The sequence below is a fragment of the Cetorhinus maximus genome, chromosome 5 (genome assembly GCF_964194155.1).
Source record: "Cetorhinus maximus chromosome 5, sCetMax3.hap1.1, whole genome shotgun sequence".
NCBI lineage: Eukaryota > Metazoa > Chordata > Chondrichthyes > Lamniformes > Cetorhinidae > Cetorhinus > Cetorhinus maximus.
In genome coordinates, this window is record NC_135883.1 from 65,304,248 (window position 1) to 65,320,133 (window position 15,886).

Consider the following 15,886-nt stretch of genomic DNA (forward strand, 5'->3'; position numbering starts at 1 on the left):
TTGACTTGAATCCTCGTCTCCACACAGTAGCCGAATGGTGCTTCTGGACACCAGTTGTTTCCACACTCAGAAATACTGCTTCTCCAACCTTGTCAAGTCCCTGCCAGTACAATGGGTATGGTTTCACAAAGCAATGCAAAGGCAAATGTTTGATTTATTTAAGGAATCCAATATCTAAAGCACAACAAGCAAGGTATAAATTGTTTGACAGCTGTTGGACTTGCTGAATATGAGGAACTTAACACCTGTTAAATGATCTCTTGGCAAAATTGGCTGGCACTGGGCTTCAGGTTTTTCAGCAATTGCTGCAGCTTCATCAAAAAAGTAAGTTTTTATTTTCCTTTCATGAAGAGGAGCTTAGGATGGTCGCTGCATATCAGTGCACACTTTCCCTCCCGTTCACCTCACCACACCAGCCCACCACCCCGCCCCCTAACCCCACCCCACCGCATCTCCCACATTTACCTGAGTTGCAGTGAGGGAGTCATCAAGATTATCCTGGTAAAATCCCTGAGCTGTCTCGGGTGAGGAGAGCAGGTGGGGTCCCCGTCACATTCCCGCCCCCACACCGGTTAACTCCATGGCAGGAAGGCCCATGGATATCCTTCCAATCCTGCGAGGCCCTTAAGTGGGAATTTAATGTATACTTAAGGGCCTCATTCCAGCCATAGCTGGTATTAACCCAGTGGCAGGAGCGGGTGGGGGAGGTGGGAACTTGCCAAACAGGAGCACAACAAGCAAACCCATATGGAGTTGCTTACCAGCTCCTGGGGGGGGGTGGGTGGAGGGGTAGGTGGGGTGGGGGGGGGGGCCCTTGTTCAAAGGCATTCATTACCTGATCGAGGGTCCCAGCATCAGGATGGGGGAGGCGCTAAGAGCTACCCCCTTGCACTTGCTGCTGACCACCCCTCCCCGTGACCCCACCCCAAGACCTGCTATCACACACCTGTGGCCTGGGTCTTGGACCTTGGGTGGGTGCATTACCGGCAGCAGCCACTTGCCTTCCCAGTGGCGCTGCTGAACAATGCAAGCTGCCAGCCTCTGGCCACCACCTCGTGGTGGGCGGGACTTCTTCCCACCAGTGTCCTTGCACCCAGGGAAGGGTGCTGCTGCTCAATTAAGTCACAGAGTGGCACTTAATTTGGTGGGCCCTCCCCAGAAGAGATGACAGGGTCTCTTGCCTTCTCCCCAGCCAGCGGGCAAGACTGCTGATGCATCCATTAAATACTGCCCTCTGTGTGCACTCTCAGATATGTGCAATAGATCCCGTGGTACCATTTCAAGTAGAGCAGAAGACTTCCCCCAGTGACTTGCCCAATATTCATCCCTCAATCAACATCACTTGCAAACAGATTATCTGCTTATTTATCACATTGCTGTTTACCAACATTACTACAGTGACTACACTTCAAAAGAATTTCATTTTGACCGTGGCACCCTGAGGTTGTGAGGGATGCTGTATAAATGCACACTCTTTCCTCTTTCTCTGTTGACTTTTGAAAATTTAAATAGACACCCTTTTACAAGATCATGAAGGAATTCTTTTTTATAATTCAAGCCTAGTCAGTCTCCTATGGCTTTGCTTATGGTTGGCCAGAGAAAATGACAAGTCTTTTAACTGTGCTTATTCTAACAATCTAAGGGGTTATGGTGGCATTTCTAGAGCAAGCAAGAATAACAGTTTTACCTGCTATTATTTATTTGTGGTAATAGAACCACCTTTAGAGACAATAAGAATAGCATGCACCACCGTTGCAGTTTTACCCATAGGGCTGGCGTTCATAGTCAGCAGTGACATAATTGCACTTGGCACTGACCTTGGAGAAAACTTCCCACAGAGGCCAAGCAATCTCTGTGGTATGGACTTTTCCTTTCCTAAACTCAGTTTGAATCTGGTGCCAAGCCAAGGGAACCACCAAGGATTCAGCAGTAGTAATGTCATCAAACAGGGTAAGCAGCCAGCCACATTGAAGTATTCTCATAGTCTGCAAATCAGAAAGTAAAAACACTAAACATTTAATTTTACATTTTACAAAGGGTGCAATAAATGATTGGGACATACAAATGATTTCAAGCTGAAATATCATGAACAATGTTTACTTTAAAAAGTAGTTTAGTAATTTGTGGAACTTATCATAATGGAGAAATTTGATATTCCACAAATATAAAATTACTCTTTCAAGGCCTGCGAGGCTGTTCATCAGTAATTATGAACTTAGCACATTGTTAAAAACCCAATTACGGCTCATTCAACGAGGTGTAGCTTTTTCAAGTGTTTTTACTGCATGACTAACAGTGTAAGAGTGGAGGTTTTCAACAACTCAATGATTTTTAATGATTGCAACCTGAGAGTAACTAAATAGCATATCCTCTGGACAAATATGGAATCACTGACAGCGGTTTCTGCATTTTCCCATTTAACTCCATGGGCAGAATTTTTAGGTCGGCGGGTGCGATTGATGGGTCCAATTTCGGCCGGGGAACTGACCGCTGACCGCGATTTCACGCTGGCCGGCATCATCTTGCATGACGTCGTGCCCGATCGGGTTAGGCGCGCACCCGCCCGATCAGCGTAAAATTCTGCCCCATGTGTACGGACTTCACAAGTAGCTTATAGTTTCAGAGGAGGCAAAGACAGTGAACACTGACAGTTTTGCTGCCATTATCACCACAAATTCTAGGCCATTCTTTCAATGGCCTCCTGTCACAATCATAACGATGCAAAAATCCCAAGGATTTTAATGTATTGTATGGATGATTATGGCTTTGTAGATTGGAGAACACTTCTATGAATTACAATAGCTTCCCTCCCTCCCTCCAGTGATTTGGCAAAACTTCAACGACTTTGCAAGAAATATATACTTCATGCAAAATGCAGAGCCCCATACACAAGTGTCAAGTGAGCATCATCAAAGAAAAACTCGATCCTGACCTCACCCAGAAACCGCACAAACATTTCCAATACAGGCAACTGTAAAGTGATCAAGAGCGGAAATCTTGGTTGATGCCCCTGCATCAAAGAGGGAACTATGAGGCAATTACGGCACCTCTATTGTTACTCTGGTTAAAATCAGCTGACTCAGCACAGAATGAATCTGAGATCTCCCTGTTTTATGTGGTGAAGCGATTTACAGGGTAAATTCATTGATCCGTCTGTCAATCCCTGTAGTAATAATAATTGTAATTAACTTAAGAATTAAGAAATTAATATATCGATCAACCCTGTAAGGAGAAGTGACTGAACGCTTGGTCAAGGAGATGGGTTTCGAGTCCAGTAGTGTCTCAGAGGAGGAGAGCAGGGTGGAGAGGTGGAAGGGTTTAGGGCGGCAACTCGCCCTCTACTTTTAACTTTGCCATTTACATCCAACTTTCAGGCTGTATAGAATGGAATTTAGCCTCGCAATGTGAAGCTGGATATAGGCTTCCTAGACACAGCTGCTGTTAGGATTAGCGTTATGAGTCATGCATCATGATGTGTACTGACAAAATAAGCTTGCAGCAAATGTCTCAATTCACAGCAAGAATCAAAGGTATTTTATTACATGAAGCACCATTCCTTTTAATGTGCGATGATTAATTTTTGCAAGTTTTAAGAAACTGAAAATTCAAATTGTGCACAATTTCCTGTCCTTTAGAACAGGTGAACATTGTAAATTAGAGAACTTTTCAGGATTAGAAATATTCATTGAATAAACTATTTTTTTAAACTGAAGCACAAAAGCACAGGTGAAGAGTTCAAAGGTCAAATAACGTGTCCACCTCGGTCAATATCATCATAGGAATCTCACACTTTGAATGCCGGATTATCAGAGAATTGGCCACCATCCCTCTTCATCAATTAATACATTTGGAATAGCCTTTTAGACTTAGACTTAGAAACTTCCCATGTCTAATGATGCATGAGGCGGACAAAGCACATGGCTATATCTGTTTCCGTAGCTAGTTTTTCCTGGAACAGGTCACTAGCTTGAAGCCAGGGACTATGGCTTGAGGGGTACCACTTTGCATCAAATGTGGCTGACCATGTGACACTTCACATCAAGCATGGCTCCCGGTCTTACTGTCTGCCATAGGTGTATTGGAAGGATTTACCGGTTGATAGTCATCTTGTTTGGCCACATTAGCCATGGTCATCAAGTCCTGAAGTGGGACTCGAACCCGGAGTTTCTGGCTCAGAGGTGCAGATGCTACCCACTGCACCACAAGGCCACCAAATAGCCCTTTACAATAAAATCAGTGAACTTCCTCACTGTTTCAGGCATATCAGAGGAGCTGGAACAGCGTAGGGAATTTATTTTCCAGGGAGGAAATCCATGTTGTAGACAATTCTGGCACTTATGCCCCTTTAAGTAGCTTCCCCTATGTTCTCTTATGTAATGCAGCCATCCTGTGATACACCATTGGCCTTATATGCAGGCAACTACCTGTTGTCCAGAGCTATTGTAGATGAAAGTTGGCTGGATTTATCCCACCATTGCTTTTGAAGTAAGTAAGTTTTGAAGTCAGTAAGGTTGAAATTGCTGCCAGGATCAGCTGATACTGGCGGAATTGAGGAGTTTCTGTCCAAGAATAGTCTACACATTTTTTTTTTTAAGATTTACAAAGTTAGAAAACTTTAAAATAAAGTGTTTAAAATGCCTCCCGACAATTGCATTTGCTTCTGACTGCTTTTCGCAGGATCAGAGCACCAATATATTTTTGTTCTACTAGACACTGTCAACAGTTAGGGTTTCTCAAGAGCAGGTATAGGAATAATCTTGTATACCATTTATCACAGATAGGTAATGACAGGTAACAACACCAGATGAGGGAACAAAGGGAACTCGCACCACATTTACTAAATAAATGTTACAGTATGTCACAGCACTGGAGTCTCCTCTTTTGTGGAACATGTCTATCATTGACATCTTAGCCATGTTTTCTACCTTAGCCCTCAAACCATTGCCACCTACCATATGTCAACACAGTAGCTTCTCTTTGTCCCTGAATGACTGTGCTCATTATCATCAAATCAGTGAGGATATAAGTCACCTTTATGACTGTAACCTGCATCAGAAATAAAGCGGCGTACACTTGACTTTATTACAGTCAATTTCAAAGTGCAGACAATCAAGCTGCTCGCTCTTCACACTGTGCTTCCCCTGGGTGGTGATCTATCCTCGTGCTTCTTCTAGGTGCCACCTGAAGTCAGGAATGCAGGAGGTAGTTAACTGCTCACTGCTCACACTCTACAAAAGGTGCATGGGGCTGATGTGAAATTTGTACCATGGCTGAATATTTGGTCATCTTGGTGTCACCTCCCACATTCCACTGGTGCAGTGCTAAGAGGAGGAAGGCAAGAGAGCTGGCATTTGCTGCTGTCTAGAGAGATGCCAGTATCGTGCTTCTGTGACTGCTGGGCAACTTGGTTCTCATTCTTTTCTTCACCATAATCTTCCTCCTCCTGTACTGCCAATTGCTGTGATGGATGTTTTTATGCCTTGAGTCCATTGCACGCCTTCATATACATTTGTTAGTTGATGCTCGCTAACAATGATGGAGAGAGACCAACATAAGGAACAAACTGTGATTGTTTATTGCAACAGAGGGCAGAGCACTAAATCCTTGCATGCTCCCACAACCACCTCCAGCTCTAGACTTACAGGTAACCAATAGCCCGTGCTGTACAGTGATTGGTCAGTATTGTCACATGGTTAGTCCACTTGTATTCTCTTAAAGGTACATAGTACTCCACTTTACCACAGATGTGCAGGAGGAGTGGGTAGAAACCAAGAACGAGTGGGGAGACAGGTAAGCAGTGAAGTTGAAGGTTGTGGCTATGTGGTGCTTCACAGGAAATGCTGGGGCACCAGAGCTCAGCTGGAAATCTGGTGCTAGCAAAATGCTACTGACTTGCTGCTGCCCAGAGCTGAATACCTCCCAGAGCTCTATCGTTTTCCCCTCAAAGTTGGTGAAGCACTACAGGCTAGGCAAGCCCCCTCTGATGGCCTGCCTGATTTGGATATTGTGTGCCAATTTCTCCTGCAAGATAATAGAATGAATGAAAGTAAGGTGAGCAGTTGCGAGCAGAATTTACCAAGCAATATGGAGGAAGTGAAGTAATGGATATGGGGATATATGAGTCTATTAAAATGGAAGAACCGTGTTTAGGGTTGTACATGTAAGTAATTGTCGTGTAGTCATAGTGTCAAGAGACCAAGATGCTGAATGGCAAGTCACGACAGATTCCCTTTCTAGTATTTAATGTGAGCAACACTGGTAGATGCCCACATTCACCTGAGAAACTAACTATGGATCTGAGAAACTGCAAGATAGCAAAATGTTTATTGTGGAGAGATAAGCCAAATACAAGGGGATAGTTTTTTTTCTTGTTTGTTTTGTAAGAAATTCAGTAAGCTGCTGATTTTGATGTTGAATGACTAACCATTTTTTCTTCCTTCTCCAGATATAAGACTGCAACTCGCCATATGTCATTTCATGAAGTAACATCACCTCACTGCATTTAAAAGGGCTTCTTTATTGTAAATTTGTATTTTTAAAAACGCTAATATTATATGAAAACTGTTGAGTGAGTACGCAACACCATCTGAAGTAAAACTCTCTGATGATCATTACATCATTTTTTTTGTATATTGAAACCTTTCAAAATATGCATCTGAGTTGTCACTTATGCACAATGTAATCATTCAATATTGTCGGTTACCAATAATCAGTCACATGTTTCTGTAACTACAGCAATTGATAAACAGCTGAGACATTTCTGCTTATGTACCTGGCGATTAGTTCTAATGGATGCCATTTTGTACATCTGCTAATCTTGGGAAGAGCAGGTATATGGAAAATTATTTGAATGTGCATCATTTGCATGTCACATGTTCCCAATGTATTTGCTTTTGATGTTTTTCAGCCAGGGTCAAAGACGTTTTGAAAAAACAAAGTTAATTTTCACACCAACTCATCAGCAAAGCTATCTACAGATGACTTCAATGGATGTCACTTCACATTTTCTGTATGAATGTATCAATTTTTGGATGCTTTTTGGAAAAATAAAGAAACGTTAAATTTTATTGATACTATTTTAAAACAAGCTATCTTGAGTTTCAAATTGTTACTTTCTTCACACCTTAGAGTTACCAGTTTATCACTCTGCATCATATAGATAAACACAATTAGAATAGCAACTGTACATTTCAAAAGAAGATAAAATATAATGCTTTAATTAAGTAGAATGAAAATACAAAATGAATCTTGCTAAATCAAATGAAACAGGCTTTTTACATATATTGAATTCATATATAGCAAACTGTTCAAAACTATAGCATCTCCTATAATGGCCTCCATGCACAAGAGAAATGCAAATTTAGAAGGTGAATAAGCAGGTTTACCTGGGATGTTCATTATCTAAAATCAAATATTGGAATCGACATACTGGAAGAGGTAAGGAAGTGTTACTGACTCCATCAAAGGAATTGAAAGCTATCTATAATCCAGTCCAGCAGAAGACTTGAAGCTGCAGTTTACATACCCAGAGGTATAGTTTTGTTGTAGGGTGGCCAAGTTGCACTATTAGTGCTAGAGTTGAACAGCAGACACTTCTTGGGTGGAAACATTAAGATTATTTACAATATACTCAGCAGCAACTACACGTGTGCTTTCAACTCCAACTCTATCTCTACACATTGCTGAGAGAGCCTGCGCTACTCTCTTATTGGTTACTACAGATCATGTGATTTTCCCTAACACATTCTTAAAGATACATTATACACTAAATAAAACCATAATTACTACACTCCTCCCCCTTTAATTCGGCTATACATGAGTAAGGAATTTACAAGTTCCGTCTTTCAGCTGGTTTCCTGGTACGTGTGGAATGTCGCAGCCCTACAACTTCAGATACTTTGCCAGGAATCTCCTTTTCTGGGGTTGCCTGAATGTCAGGTGCTTTGGTGGGCACTTGCAGTTCTGTATCCTCAACTCTTACAGGAACATCAGACATGTCTGTCCTGGGTTGAGCATCCTCAACAGGAAACGCAAACCTGGTCATGGTCACTGGCGGAACCATATTTTGATGATTTGTCTCTCTTCCTTAAATCACCCACATGTCTCCGTATGACTTGGCCTTCCACCTCCACGTGGTAAGATAGAGGTCCAGTCACCACACTTACTTCACCCAGTAACCACTTTGGTCCCTCCCCGAAGTTTTTCACGTATACCTGCTCTCCCACGGTTAATTTCCTCTCGTGGCTATGCCAGCTGTGTCTAGTTTTCTGGCTTCCTTGACTCCTTTCCACCTTCCCCTCTAAATTCGGCATCATTAAGCTCAATCTCATCCTAAGATGGCGCTTCAACAATAACTCAGCAGGTGGGACACTTGTCGTCGTGAGGGGTAGTCCTGTAATGAAAAAGAAAGCGGGCTAATTTGATTGCCGAGGAATCACCAGTTAGCTTTCTCATGCCTGCCTTGAATGTTTGAACCGCGATCTCAGCCAGTCCATTTGAGGAAGGGTGGTACGGTGCAGTTTTCACATGAGTGATACCATTGAGGCTGATAAACTGTTGAAACTCAGCACTTGTAAATGTCGTGCCGTTATCGAAAATGACTACTGGTAGCCCGTGAATGACAAAACTCTAATGAAGTTTCTCAATTGTAGTGACCGAAGTTGGTGACTTCATCTCATACACGTCCAGCCATTTTGAATGGTCATCGACAATGAGCAGAAACATTGTTCCCAGGCAAGGACCAATGTAGTCAATGTGTAACCGCAGCCAGGGTCTACCTGGCCACTCCCATGGGTGTAATGGAGCTGTCACTGGAAACTTTTGCAGTTGCTGACATTTCACACAGTGCTTTACGAAACACTCTCTTTCGCCATCCATCCCAGGCCTCCATAGATAGCTGCATGCTATGGTCTTCATTTGGAAAATTCCTGGATGTGCACTGTGTAGTTCAGTTAAAAGTGGCTCCCTTCCCTTTGGAGGAACTATCACTTTGTGTTCCCCACAATAAGATGTCAGCCTCCCTGGTTATTTCATGTCTTCTGTTGAAGAACAGTTTCATTTAATCAGATACAGGCTCCTGCGACCAACCATGAAGCACTTGTTCTCGTACTTGAGATTGGACTGGGTCCCGACTTGTCCAGTCTCTGATCTGTCAATTGCATACCAGCGAGGAATCTAAGAAATTTAACAGTAAGACAAGTTCTTGTGGAACTTGGATGTGCTCATTATTTTCTTGTAAGGCAAATGACTAAGGGCGTTGGTGTTTGCGATTTGATTGCCAGGCCTATGTATGAAAGTGTATTCATATGCTGCCATGGCTGTATTCTTGCTGAGGCAATGGGCAGTATAGCTTTTTCCTCACAAAACAATCCTAGCAATGGTTTGTGGTCTGAAACGATTGTAAAATGGCGGCCGTGTACATACTGGTGAAATTTCTTGACGCCAAAGATGATGGACAGACCTTTATCTGTGAATATTCCTTTTCCACTGTGGTGAGCGTCCTTGATACATAGCCTATTGGCCCTTCTGTGCCGTTGTCCATCCGCTGAGAGAGCACTGCTCCCACTGCATAGGGAGATGCATCACATAGAACAAAGAACAAAGAAAAGAACAGTACAGCACAGGAACAAGCCCTTCGGCCCTCCAAGCCTGCGCAGATCATATTGCCTGTCAAACTACAACATTTTGCACTTCCGGGGTCCGTATCCCTCTATTCCCATCCTACTCATGTATTTGTCAAGCTGCCTCTTAAACACCACTATCGTACTTGCTTCCACCACCTCCTCTGGCAGCGAATTCCAGACACTCACTACCCTCTGCGTAAAAAACTTGCCCCGCATATCTCCTCTAAAGTTTTCTCCTCTCACCTTAAATCTATGTCCCCTAGTAATTGACTCTTCCACCCTGGGAAAAAGCTTCTGACTATCTACTCTGTCCATGCCACTCATAATTTTGTAAACTTCTATCAAGTCGCCCCTCAATCTCCGTCGCTGTAGTGAGAACAATCTGAGTTTCTCCAATCTCTCCTCATAGCTAATAACCTCCAGACCAGGCAGCATCCTGGTAAACCTCCTCTGCACCCTCTCCAATGCCTCCATATCCTTCTGGTAATGTGACGACCAGAATTGCACGCAATATTCCAAGTGTGGCCTAACCAAGGTTCTATACAGCTGCAGCATGACTTCCCAGCTTTTATACTCAATACCCCTGCTGATGAAGGCAAGCATGCCATATGCCTCCCTGACTACCTTATCCACCTGCGTTGCCACTTTCATTGACCTGTGGACCTGTACACCCAGATCCCTCTGCCCATCAATGCACTTAAGGGTTCTGCCATTTATTGTATAATTCCTACCTGTATAAGACCTTCCAAACTGCATTACCTCGCATTTGTCCGGATTAAATTCCATCTGCCATTTCTCCGCCCAAGTCTCCAACCGATCTATATCCCGTTTTATCCTTTGACAATCCTCTTCACTATCTGCAACTCCTTCAACCTTAGTGTCATCTACAAACTTACTAATTAGCCCAGTTACATTTTCCTCCAATTCATTTACATATACCACAAACAGCAAAGGTCCCAGCACTGATCCCTGCGGAACACCACTAGTCACAGCTCACCATTCAGAAAAGCACCCTTCCACTGCTACCCTCTGTCTTCTATGACCAAGCCAATTCTGTATCCATCTTGCCAGCTCACCTCTGATCCTGTGCGACTTTACCTTCTGTACCAGTCTGCCATGAGGGACCTTGTCAAAGGCCTTACTGAAATCCACGTAGATAACGTCCACTGCCCTTCCATAGTCGATCATCTTTGTCACTTCCTCGAAAAACTTGATCAAGTTAGTGAGACAGATGTCAGCACCAATTCTTTCGTCTGTTCATAATGCACTAATAGATTGGACGAGTGCAACAATTGTTTCACCATTATGAAAGCTTCTTTCTGGGGCGCCGCCCAAGACCAACATTTGTTCTTTTTGAGTAGAGAATGCAGGGGGGGCAGCACTGTAGACAAATTGGGTAAGAACTGCCATAATAGTTGATCATTCCTAGGAATGATTTGAGCTCTGAGGCGTTCTTTGGCGCAGGTGCCTCACTTCTGGCTCTCACCTTTTCCCCAGCCGGGTGGAGGCCCCGTGAATCTACCCGGTGACTCAAATAGATTACCTCCCTCGCTTGGAACATACACTTTTCTTTTTTTAGATGCACTCCAGCTTGCAAGAAACGTTTTAAGATAAATTCTAAGTTTGCCAAATGCTCTTTTTCAGTGGACCCTGTCACCAAAACATTGTCTAAATAGAATACAACCTGAGGTAGTCCCTGCAGTAAGCTTTCCATTGTTCTCTGAAAGATGGCATAAGCTGAGGAGACATCAAAAGGCAATTGTGTATATTGGTACAACCCTTTGTGGGTATTAATTGTGACAAGTTCCTGGGAGGCATTATCCAACTCTAGCTGTTGATAAGCATGACTCATGTCAAACTTTGTGTATGTAGTCCCTCCTGCCAGCTTGGCGTACAGGTCTTCGATTTTTGGAATGGGGTACCTGTCCAATTTGGCTACTTTGTTAACTGTCAGTTTGTAGTCCCCAAAAATTCAGACGCTTTCATTGAGTTTAAGGACTATGGGCGCTGCCCATTCTGAGAACTGAACACGTTGTATAATGCCCAGTTTCTCTAGCTCAATGCCGAATCTTTCTCTCAGGGCAAATGGCACCAGTCTCGCCTTCATGAAGCAAGGGGTTGCTTCTGGATCCACATGAACCTTGGTCTGCAGGCCCTGGCTTTTTCCCAGTTTGTTCTGGATGATGGTGGCATGCTTTTTAAGTAGTTCTGGTAGCCCACTTGCTCTCATCTGAAAGATTTCTGACCATTCTAACTTAAGCTCCTTTAACCAGTCTCACCCAGGAGGCTTGGCCCTTCACCTGCTACTACCATCAAGGGTAGCTGTGCCGATGGGCTTCCATAATGGACAGTTACTCTGCTTATGCCTTTTACTTGAATGTCTTCACCTGGATAAGTTTTTAACCTGGCCGCTGTTCATTCCAAACTTAATTGATGTTCACCATTATTCAAATATCTGAAAGTATGTTCCTAATTACTCCCATGTCTACTTCCATTTTAACCGGTTTGCCATTTACTTTCGCTGTGACAAATATTGGTTCTGCTTTGCGACTTTCAGATTAAACAGTGAGAAAATCTCAGAATTTGTTGCTTCAGGCTCTTCTACATTGTAGATTTAAAATGGGGAGTATTCCATCACACTCATGACTTGTGCCTTGTAGATGGTGGACAGGCTTTGGGGAGTCAGGGGGTGAGTTACTCGTTGCAGGATTCCTAGCCTTGGACCTGCTCTTGTAGCCACAGTATTTATATGGCTAGTCCAGTTCAGTTTCTGGTCAATGGTAACCCCCAGGATGTTGATAATGGGGGATTCAGTGATGGTAATGCCATTGAACATCTAGGGGTGATGGTTGGATTCTCTCTTGTTGGAGAGGTTGCCACATAGCATGCAGTTGTCTCACCTGGGGCTCTATTTCGTGAATTAAACCTGAACACCTGCATCATGACTGAGGGCTTGGGTTAAAAGTGACCCTTCATGAGGTCCACCAATTAATCAAAAATTGTCGAACCTCGGGCATCTTCAAATTTCAAATCAAACTGTAGGTTTTGCTCCCACAAGTACTCAAGAGGATCGCTTGCCTCTTCTCTTCCCCGTAGTCTTGTTCACTTGAAAAAAGAACGTGAGGCTTTCTATGTATCTGTGGCTGGTTCAAAAGGATCAATTCTCCCAAATTGTGGCATTTGGAGGAGGATAACTTCTTCAATTCTAACGGAGCTTGCTACTTACAATCACTAGGCAAGGTATAGTACCGATTTCTTTCTAACTTGATTTCTTCTGTTCAATCCTGTTTTATCCTCCTTACCAGTTTGTTGTAGGGTGGCTGAGTTGTACTATTAGTGATACAGTTGAAATGCAGACACTTCTTGGGTCGAAACATTAAGTTTATTTACAATATACTCAGCAGCAACCACACATGTGCTTTCAACTCTAACTCTATCTTTACACTGACTGCTGAGGTAGCCCGTGCTACTCCCCTATTGGTTACTACACATCATGTGATGTTCCTTCACAAGTATTATTCTTAAAGGTACATTACACACTAAGTAAAACCATAATTACTACAAAACAAAAGCAGAATTACCTGGAAAAACTCAGCAGGTCTGGCAGCATCAGCGGAGAAGAAAAGAGTTGACGTTTTGAGTCCTCATGACCCTTCAGGATCATGAGGACTCGAAACATCAACTCTTTTCTTCTCCGCCGATGCTGCCAGACCTGCTGAGTTTTTCCAGGTAATTCTGTTTTTGTTTTGGACTTCCAGCATCTGCAGTAGTTTTTTGTTTTTGTCATAATTACTACAAGTTTGTTCAGTGAAATAAGTCTTTTTTTAAACTAAAGAATTTTCTTTTGTGTTTAGTCACACAGTGTGATATACCCATGTGTCTTTTTGGATTAAAAGGATAGAGGTTTATTTAAACTTGTTTTCATTAATCAAACAATTGAAGCCTTGTTTGCATATTCTTGAACATTATCTCACCCCCAATTACTTCACAGTAGGAAAGATAAAAAACCACTGTGGAAACTTTGAAATAAAATGAGAAAGTGCTAGGAACCAATGAGTGATCACACCAAAATAATTTAATGCTGACTGTCCTGCAGTTTGTCTTTACAATCACCCAAAAAACATGAATAACTTCCAGAGCTTGATAGAATTGTGCACTAGACCTGAGAGAAGTTGACCTTTTTTATTGTAATTGCCTCTTGCTAATCCCTTTCAGAACTAAATGATTTCTGAATGAGAGTAATCACTGCAGGTCATTACTATTTATTTCTGACAGACACCTTTTTGCTGGATAAAATGTGACTAGACAGTCACAAGATCTTGTGTTCCAAAGAAGTCACATTGGACTCGAAATGTTAACTTCTGTTTCTCTCTGCACAGATCCTGTCAGACCTGCTGATTTTTTTTCCAGCCTATTTTTATAACAAGAACTTGCACTGGCATAGTGCCTTTAGTGTTGCAAAATATTCCAAGAGGAGGGGACATGGGGGAACAGAGAATGCAAACCAAACAGAAGTTGGGGGGATGATGTCTAAAGAAGCTGGGAAGAAGGCTTCAACAAATTAGAGGGGATTAGAGAGAGAGTTTCAGAATTACAGGGAATGATGGCTGAAGATTCTGCACAATGGTGATGCAAAGGGATGGAGCGGTGTGCAGTAGCTGAGAGTTGGAACCCTTATGCAGCACATTTCAGCTCTAAATGCATGTTTTTCCATTGTAATTTTGAGTGTGTTGCGGCTCCTCAATCATCCAAATATTTCCTCTGTTGAAGTTACCTAAAGTGCAACAATGACTATTGTCCAAGTTAACACCTAGCAGCAAAGGCTTTTTCACCAGGGCCCTGTTCACCTTCATTGCTTTCCATTTCCCCCTGGTGTTTGACAAGGTGCTTACTCCATTCCCTCAGTTCCTTCGCCTCCATCGCATCTGTTCTGATGATGCCACTTTCCAAAACAGTGCTTCTCACATGTCTTCCTTCTTCCTTAACCGAGGTTTCCCACACATGGTGGCTGACAGGGCCCTCAACCGTGTCCGGCCCATCTCCCGCACCTCTGCCCTCACACCTTCTCCTCCCTCCCAGAACCATGATAGGATCCCCCTTGTCTTCGCTTATCACCCCACCAGCCTCCGCATTCAAGGATCATCCTCCACCATTTCAGCCAACTCCAGCATGATGCCACCACCAAACACATCTTCCCTTCACCCCCACTGTTGGCATTCCATAGGGACCGTTCCCTCCGGGCCACCCTGGTCTATTCCTCCATCACCCCCAACACCTCAACCCCCTCCCACAGCACCTTCCCATGCAATCGCAGAAGGTGCAGCATCTGCCCCTTTACTTCCCCCCCCCCCCCCTCTTCACTGTCCAAGGGCCAAAACACTCTTTTCAAATGAAGCAGCCCTTCACTTGCACCTTCAGTCTTTTCAAAAGCATGACCCAGACTTCCCTGTCGCTTGCCATTTCAACACTCCACCCTGCTCTCATGCCCACATGTCCATCCTTGGCTTGCTGCAATGTTCCAATGAAGCTCAACGCAAACTGGAGGAACAGCACCTCATCTTCCGATTAGGCACTTTACAGCCTTCCGGACTTAACATTGAGTTCAACAAATTCAGACCATGTAATCTCTCCTCCATTTCTACCCACCTTTCTCATCCCCCTTTTACCCATATTCATTTTTATTTTTTAAATTTTTATTAATTCTTTTTCCCACTTATTTTCATTATTATTATTTTAAAAATTTATTTCCATTTTCATTCATTGTTTTATCTCCAGCTTTTAGCCTATTTTCAATCTTTCTTCTCACCACCGTCCCCTCCCCCCACCCCACTACCGCTGGGGCCATCTGTCACTTTCCAGAGTGCTTACCCTGGTCCGGCCATGATCACATTTTGCTTTCTTAATCCCACCATTAGCACCTCATTTAGCCAGTGCCACAACCATTAACAACTCTTTGACCTTTTGTTCATGACATCTTTTGCCATCTCTCTTTTGCCTCCACCTATCGCTGGCCTTCTATCCAGCTTCACCTGCCTCCCCCCTTAATCAGTATATGTTTCACCACATCTCCCTTTAGATCTGTAGAAGAGTCATATGCTCTCGAAATGTTATCTCTGTCTCTCTCTCTCTCTCCACAGATGTTGTCAGTCCTGCTGATTTTTTCCAGCATTTTTGTTTTCGTTTTAAATTCTCTTAAACCCTACACTGCAAGCAAGGATTCAGTGCAGATTAAAAGCTTCCTGACCCACTGCACATGATTTTAT

The 15,886-nt window shown here is 43.2% G+C and overlaps 1 protein-coding gene across 5 annotated transcripts in view; it reads left to right on the plus strand.

Moving 5' to 3' along the window:
* Positions 1 to 7,087, plus strand: part of LOC144680682 (muscular LMNA-interacting protein-like) — a 234,053-nt gene extending 226,966 nt beyond the window's left edge. For all 5 annotated transcript variants that reach the window (XM_078541929.1, XM_078541930.1, XM_078541928.1 and 2 more), the window contains one exon: positions 6,446 to 7,087. The gene's annotated coding sequence lies outside the window, so the exon portion shown is untranslated. The remainder of the gene's footprint in view (positions 1 to 6,445) is intronic.
* The last annotated feature ends 8,799 nt before the right edge of the window (positions 7,088 to 15,886 follow it).